This window comes from Danio aesculapii, chromosome 3, assembly GCF_903798145.1.
Source record: "Danio aesculapii chromosome 3, fDanAes4.1, whole genome shotgun sequence".
Classification (NCBI taxonomy): domain Eukaryota; kingdom Metazoa; phylum Chordata; class Actinopteri; order Cypriniformes; family Danionidae; genus Danio; species Danio aesculapii.
This window is the reverse complement of record NC_079437.1, coordinates 15,422,932-15,432,079: the sequence shown is the minus strand read 5'-3', so window position 1 is coordinate 15,432,079 and position 9,148 is coordinate 15,422,932.

Here is a 9,148-nt window from a genome sequence, read left to right as displayed (position 1 = left end):
ATGTGGTTATTTGATCAGGTAAAGTGATTTTACAATGCTTGACATTAGAGTTGCACGATACAGAAATTTTAAAAACGTCCATTTTCCACTAACATTATGTGCTGTTGAGCAAGTTCTTAAATGGCTCTGATTTGTCATTGTGTTCACATGCTCAACAGAAAGGACTGTGATGGACCGTGAAGGTCATCAGTTCACCGAACTCACCACTGTTTACTGAGTGTAACCACAGATACAGGGACACTTGAGCGTTTAAAAGTCATGTCGATCAGCTGGTTTGTCTATAAGCTGATATACGAGCGATCCACTGATGAATCGCGACTTTAAAATGTGAATGTGTTCCTGTACTGCGGTTGCACTCCGTAAACAGCGCTGAGTTCGGTGAATTGATGACCTTCACTGCCAATCCCAGTCATTTCTGTGATTGCACGTAAACACAATGGCAAATTTAGGAACGTGCTCAGCAGCGCTCAAATGTCAGTGGAAAATGGACGTTTTAAAAATTTCAGTATCGATTGGTAACGAATTCCAGTATAGTGACAACCCAACTTGACATAAACGTTCTCTGTCAACACTGGGTTAAACCTAGAGTTTGTTTGGCAGTTGTTTGTGACTACTTGCCATGAAATGTAAAAACATAACATTGTTCTGAGCAATAATAGTATATTAACCCTTTAAATAAACACAAAGCTAACAGAAACAAAACTGGCTGAATGGAGCATACTCTAACCTACAAATTTTTCCAACGTATGCTCCTTCTGAAAACGTAGCCCTATACATTTATGAAGATCACGAATTATGTAGCTAGAAGTACGTTTGGTTGCATTTAATCTTCAAAACAAACGCTACGGGGCGATATGACGCCATTCCTTTTCGCGCTTACCTCTGTATGGACTGCTTTCCCAACTGTAGGTAAGACAAAAGCAGAAGCCAAAAAAAAAAAAAACAAGTAAATAACAGGGTGAGAATGTAATAATATCCGAAACCGTGGTAAAAATCAGGCGAGGGCTTTTTTTCTGGATTGTTTTTTTTAAACTGTTTCGTTTAGGTAAGTGGGTGGGCGGGTCAATTTGTGCTTTTGAAAACACTATTGGTTGGGTTTAAGAAAGGGGGAGGGTTGGGGGATAATCGGTTGGTCAGTCAGTTGACAACGGCCTCTGGTGGATTTACGCGAGAACAGTAGGCGTGAATGGCTCTTGTGAGAGAAATTAGAGATCTCAAAAAGCATACACTGAGGCCTCTGGTGGATTCACGAAAACAAAAACGGCAAAAAAATAAAAAAATAAAAAAATAAATAAAATAAAAAAATTTACCTCCTTGGGACATATTTGACACTCTCCAGAAATGCATACAGTATGTTTTCAGAATGAGCCTGGATTGCATTTTTCAGTCACAAGATTGCACCAAACTTTCAAAAATAGCAGCATGGCAAACAAGCAGATAAATATGAATACAAACGCTCCTCAAGGTGACTCTGCATTAGAGGGTGGCCTGAGGTAATCAATTGGGATCCACCTTTTCCTATCAGCCTTGTGAGTGACCCTGCCTTAGCGATAACATTGTTTCACACACACTTCATAATGAGCTGCCGTCCCCTTTCCATTGTTCTCGTATAGTAAAAATGTGACCGTTTATTTTTAATGGTGAAAGATTGAGTTGATTACAGCGAGAAGTATTGAGGCAGAAACTCTCCAATCCTCTCATTCTTTATAAACACAGACACAAACATCAATGCACCATAAAACAAAATTGCATAACTTTAAGGAAGCCTGGAGTACGGGCAGGGCACAAAGCCCGATTGGCTTCAAATGAAATGAAGTTCAGTGGAAAGTAATTCAGATCTGTTGTGAATTACTGATAAAGCAGCTGCTGAAAGGAGAACATACCTTCATAATTCTTCATGCTGCACGTAGATGCACGACATGATCCCATATATAATAAATCAGATATAACGGAACAAACATGCACACAGATTCTCTCAGGCATCATCCTGGGATGAAGATTCCAATGTCACATCTGCTCACCTTTAAAGAGGCAGAAAAACATCAAAGATTTGAACATTGTAGTGCTCCTATTCAAGACCACCTAAAGTCAAGATTAAAATGCGGAGACCAAGACCAACTCTCCTCAAGTTTATATGAATTATCCACATTTACTGATTGAGAATTTTTTCAAAAATTAAGGAATAGCTGACAGCAGGCTACTGAATTATTAGAAATCAATGCATCATTCAATGCAAACAGCATCAGAGTCCCTTTAAGACGAGTCATTTCACTCTGCAGTAGGGCTGCACCAGCCTGATCTCACGAGAAAACGTAAGTATTTTACGTTTTGACAGTTTAGTGGCCAATTCGTACGAATTCGTACGAGTTCAGTCATACGAAATTGTACGATTTTAAAAAGGAGGCGTGGCACCTAACCCCACCCCTAAACCCAACCGTCATTGGCGGATTAGCAAATCGTACTAAATTCCACGAATTAGATCGTACAAATTAGCCACTAAATCAAAAAGTTACGAATTGCCGTGAGATTGTGTTGGCTGCACATATCATTTTAGCATCGACATCGCAATCTACGTTTGCTCAATTGTCACCAAGTTGACTTTGCAGTGTATTTTTTACATTTAAATACACAAAACCATAAAGCATGCACTTTCACTTTTATCTTTGATTTATTTCTTTCATCTATGGTTGTAGTTTGTTTATTGCATTTTATGCATGATTCACTCCCCTACAGAATCATCCTAATCAATCAAAATCAATACAGTTGATAACACTTTAGCGACCAATTCTCACTATTAACTAGTTGCTTATTAGCATGCATGTTATGAGATATTGCCTGCTTAGTAGTACTTATAATCTAAATATTCTGCATGATTTTATACTACATCCTACTTTATTAGCTGGCAGCTAGCTTTTTGCAACTCTTACTGTCTCACTAAGCAGGGCTGAGTCTGGTCAGTACCTGAATGGGAGACCACATGGAAAAACAAGGTTGTTGCCAGAAGTGAGACCAGCAGGGAGTGCTCAACCTGCGGTCTATGTGGGTCCTAATGCCCCAGTATATTAATGGGGACTCTTTACTGCTCAGTGAGCACCGTCTTTCGGATGAGATGTTATACCGAGGTCCTTCTCCCTGTGGTCATTAAAAAAAATCCCAGAATGTCCTTCAAAAAAATTAAAAAAAAAGGTAGGGGTTTAACCTTGGCATCCTGGCCAAAGTTGCCTACTGACCTCTGTCCATCATGGCCTCCTAACCATCCCCATATCATAACTGGCTTCATCACTCTGTCTCCTCTCCACCAATCAGCTGGTGTGTTGCCTGGTTAATGCGGCTGCCATCGTGTCATCCAGGTTGATGCTGCACACTGATGGTGGATGAGGAGATTTCAGCCTACCACCCCCCCAAAAACTGTATAAAGCACTTTGAGTGTCCAGAAAACAACTGTATAAAAGGAATGAAACATGTTAATTCTGTCATAAATAACCGTACTCACACTTGCCTTGTTCTAAAGTAAGCTGGAAATCGGCAGTCATTGACTTCCATTGTGTTTGTTTTTCCTACTATTAAATGTCAACAGTTATTATTATTTATATTATTGTTGTTGTTGTTGTTCTGAAGTTAACATTCTTCAAAATATCTTCTTTTGTGTTTAACAGAAGAAGGAACAAACTGTTTGGGAGCAAGTAAAGGGTGAGTAGATGACAATTTTCATTTTTTGGTGAAATATTACTGTACATTTAAATGAAATGTGAGAAAAGTCCATGTTGATCTTTTCTAGGACGTTTTGTTTTAACTGGTTGAATCTACAGCAGGATAAATAGCTGTGTAAAAATAGCTGGATTGTGGGAAAATGCAATTGAGCCACAGGGGGCTAAACACAATTATCATGACTCAAACTTGGAAATAAACTAAGTTTAAGGGTTTTAAAATATAATAATAAACCAAAGAAAGATTATGGCGTGAAATGAATAAGAAATATGTCAGATTCTGTCCTAATTCTTGGTTAAACAAGCTTAAGATTTTGAGCATGTGAACTTTTATACAGGAGGTCAGATGTTCTTGCTTGCACTGAAGAACAAGATGTGCTCTGGATCATGTCAAATAATGCTGGAAAACACAATCATCAGTTTTGGCTGAAAGATGTGGAGCTCACACTCATTAAAGTAAAGCAAAAGTCATGATATATGATGAAAATATGATTTACATGTTATTTTTATATTTAAACTTCCCTTAAACAGTTTTGCTGATAATAAAAGATGTTTAAAGCCCAATGTTTTTTTCAAGAAAAGTACAACATATTAAATGAGTCATGAAACTATTTTGTTCAGAACTTAATAGTAAACAGTAAGTAAACACACCCCTTCTCACTCCCAATAGTTATTCATGGCTTTTCAATGTTCAATTGGAAACAGATTTGAAGAGGAACCTGTTTATGTGGGCAGCCGTACAGCGGATTACTAAACCGTTAGTCAAAACAGACAGTGGAAACCAGTCAAATCCGTTTTCTTACAATCATTTCACATTTAACGTCTTATGTAATAAAACATTTAAATGACAAGTTGCAATTTTCATGACAAGTAACTCAGATAAAGAAAATGATTTACTAAATCTTATAATATTTCCTAATATAAATGCAGAGCCAAATCCATTGCACTGGTCAACGGTAAGTCTGATCCTTCATGATAGTGTATTATGACGTTTAATTATAGCTATAAAACTAAATATTTATTAGCTGTTTGATTAACGTTTGCAAACAAAATATAAAATGTAATTTTTTTTCATTAAATGTTATATGTTTAATTATCTATGATTAATTATCTATTATAATTAATTATCTAAATATGAACTGGTCTAAACAGGTCGGGGGGGGGGGGGGGGGGGGGGGGGGACGTTATTTCTCAAAGTTGTATTTTAATGATTGCATAAATTACGGTGGCTGTGAGAGCATGTTCACCCAAAAATTTAAATTACCTCATCATTTACGACCCCCTATGCGTTTCTTTCTTTCTTTCTTTCTTCTAGTGAATATTTTGAAAAATGTTGGTTGCTAGCAAACATCCACTTCCACAGTAGGAGAAAATGACTATGGAACGCAGTGGGTGCCAGGTACCAGCATTCTACAAAATATCTTCTTTTGTGTTCAGCAGAAGAAAGTGAAAGGTGAGTTAATGATAAAAATTTTAATTTATGGGTGAACTTTACCTTTAAGAAAACCCAGTGGAAAAACACTAACAAATTTGACAACACCATGCTACACTAAGCCATTCTAACTCATAACACATGCAAATGCATGCAAATACAGAACCTAATGTTTGCTTTAAGCACGGCTTTATGATGCTTCAAAACTTTTATGACTCCTTAGTTTTGAATGAGGCATCAAACCAGCAATTTCAGTAAACTGGGCCTTGTTATGTCATTTCTATCTTGAAACGTTTAGAGAATTCTCCAATCCTCCCTCAGTGGCGAATCACTGAACTGGTTTCATAGTGTTTACCCGATCTTTGATCAGTTAACAGGTTTACAAATGTTTTAATTAGTCGTTTGTAAAACAAAATCACTTTTGTCATTTTAGTAAAAAAGTAAATATTAATAATTTAATGATCTCTGTTGTTAATGTTTTGTTTAACAGAGCCCACAATGGAACAAAATATAATAATTATATGAAAATATAATAAAAGAATGCATATTAGAGATTGTATGTAATGAGATTACATACAATCTTAATGAGATATTAATCATTTTAACAGATATTACAGCCACAACTCAACACAACTGTACAGCAGAGCCAGAGTAAAACATAAAACTACTCCGTCTACGTTTATCTAACAGAATAAAGTCACATACACTGAGGATAGTGCGAGTAGTTGTGTAACAGATCACACATCTCACGGTTTTTTCAGATCAGTTAAAAACAGTACTGCAAGACACTTTTGGCTTTAACAAACAGAACTTAGAACCTGTAATATTATTAAAAATAAAATGAACAAATAATCAGCTGAATAAAAATAAATAGTAAAATATTCAGTACTCAAAATTCACTGTTACTACTACTTTTGCTGATAACGCTAAAATGTATCAATCTAACATTATAATTTTTACAACCTATATTTATTTTCAGTCTCATTTTCAAAAAATGATCCCGTTATTCACTCATAAACATTCATGTTTCATTGCTAGGCATGTATCATTTTTGAAGAATTATTCAGTGGCATATTTTTGATGGCTGGTTGTCACCACCTACTGGTGAAATAATGTAATTGTTGCCCATAACTTTCATTTTTGAGCGTCAAGTTATGTCTATGACGGTGATATAATATTTACTATAAACATCAGTGGTTTTATCTAATCTAGAAACTGTGTTCCCAGTACTTCTGTGTTATTTAAGTGTTTGTATCCTCATAACTCAAAAGACTAAAGACTAAATCTCTTTCTTGATTTATGTGTTTTTAGAACACAGATTTGAATGCAGCGATTCGAAGGATTAATAAACATATGCAAACCACCATCATTTATAAGTAATGTTGTGTAGGTGTTGAGATCTCGATCTTTTAATGATTAATGGTGCAGCTTACACTGAATGCATTATTTCAGGCTAAACAAGTAGCTACAGAAAACACCTTTAATAACCTAGGAAACCCACCACAACTTTTCCCATCATCATTATATTTTACAGGAAAGCCTAAATGCTTTCATACATGTGATTTGAATGACACGAGAGGCCATCTCTCTGTGATCGTTACACATTTAGGATTAGCATCAGTAAAAAAAAAAAATTAAGTATTTATCCACGAGCCACATGTGTTTTGATCCGTGTGTTTTGATCCATAGAAATCACGGATCAATCGTGATCTGTTACACCCCTAGCTGTGAGGGTGAGTTATGCTGTCATTTTCATTTTTGAATGAAAATGAACTATTTTTGTATTTGCATGCTTTGTAAGAGTTTGCATGCACATGTTGTCAAATTGATGTAGATGTTTTCTCAATGTGTTCGTGATTATCCAGTAGAATGCATAACTTGCAGTATATTTGAGCGCTCTCAGTCACCGTATGAAATGCTCCATAAACAGAGTGAAATGTGCATTTTTGTTCGATGTGTGACGTAACTTGACCTGAAACATGAAGAGAGGCTGGGACATAGAGCAGCTTCTCCCCTTAAAAAAAATAAATAAATAAATGGTGCTTTGCTTTTATCATGATCTGTCATTGAGCGTGGTTGAGCTCTCCATAAAGAAATAGCATCTCGAACGGGGCGGGACATGTCACTAGAAAGAATTTGATTGGTCAGAAGATTTGATGAGAAACTGAAGGATGAGGGGACATCAAAAAAATCATTGATCCGTTTAGGTGGAAGTGACAAATTGCAACCCTTGAAAGTTTATATCCTCTAAATGTGATTTTTGTCACTGTTTTGGAGCACACTAGCTTTTAAATATCCTTCAGACTAACAATACTGATTTAAAAAAAAAAACTTTATTTTGATTTTAAATAGGCTGATACTGTTGCAAGAATATTAGCACATGCAGCATCACAGCGGACACATCTGTTTTCAGAATATAGTAATATGAACGCGTGGTTATGTCAAACAGGGCGAACATAGCAACAGCTAATGTAAACAAACTCATATCCCATCACTGACCTCGAGATATACGATATATTACCCTGAGAAAAGTAATTCGAAACATTCATTGCCTCGTGCACCACAAAGAAATCTCACACGCAACATCATGACAAGACTTTGATGAAGCTGTGATGTTATCACCTTTCGTGCTTCAATGTTTAGTCATGTGGACTTTTTTGGGGGGGGGGAGGGGGGGGGGGTCTGGCTCATGTCCCTTTTCGTTTGTGTATCTCACCTTAATGAGCTGTAATCGGGTCAGAAGCGTAAAGGAATGTCCTGGTTATGCAAGAGGTCTGCCTCCAGGGAGAGTCACGGAGGTTAAAAATGAGACTGTGAGAAACGAGTCTTGTCACACTGAGACAAAAAGGCAAGACAAGGGAGACAAAAAAAGAAAGTGTGAGATTCTAGCAGTACATCCGCACAGCACCCACATGAAAAAAATACTATAGTAATTTACAATGGGGTAAAGTAACAAATTACAAACACTCAAATTACTGTAACAGTAGTTTTTCATTAGGAATTGTAATTAACCAAGTCATTTTAAAAATGTGGACTTTTACATTCACTCAAGTGACTTTGTGTACTTTTTACTGTATCCCTACGCTTACTCCAATATTTTCCTCAACCCAGGCTTATTCTGATTATGTACCCTTATATACATTTATGGAGAGAGCAAAATATATCCCAGGAGGTACTTTTTTTGGGGGGCGGGGGGGTTTGGCAGATTTTGTTTTTCGTGAATCCACCAGAGGTCGCTGTGTATGCTTTTTCAGATCTCAAATTTCTCTCACCAGTGCCATACGTGGGCACCAGAGGCCACTGTTGACTGACCCATCCTCCTTCCCTAAACCCAACCGATAGTGTTTTCCAAAGCACAGATTGACCAGTTTCCACCCACTTCCCTAAACCAAGCCAACATTATTGCGGCAGCTTAATTTTTACCATGTTTTCATATTTTACCACATTCTCACCCTGTTATTTACTTGTTTATTTTATTTTTTGTCTTCCCTGCTTTCTGGAATCATTCTTCACTTGACTCAAACCCCATTGTCGTGGTCAACTCCTCACTGCATCTCAAATCCTCAGACGAATGCAGTGAGCCACTAGACAAACTGGTAACAGCAAAAAAGCCATCCATACAGAGATAAGCTGTCAGCTGGTAAGCACAAAAAAAGGAACGGTGTCAAACCATCCCGTAGCATTTGCTTTAAAGAGGAAATGCAGCCATACGTTCCTCTGACTACATAATTCATGATCTCCAGAAATGTATATAGGGCTACATTTTCAGAATGAGCCTGTGTTGGCGATTCCTGTCCAATCCAATCCTACATAGAAAGTAAATCGCATCATACTGAACAACCTTAAGACATGGGCGTTTGCAGCAAACCATTTGGTTGCATTAAAAGTGTCCAAGAAGATGTCCAAAATCTTTAGACACAATGACTCTTAAACAATACCTAATTGCATTTTCACACACTTGAACAAATTGCATGTAAACACATCAACCTTTTCCAGTGTAATACTCACT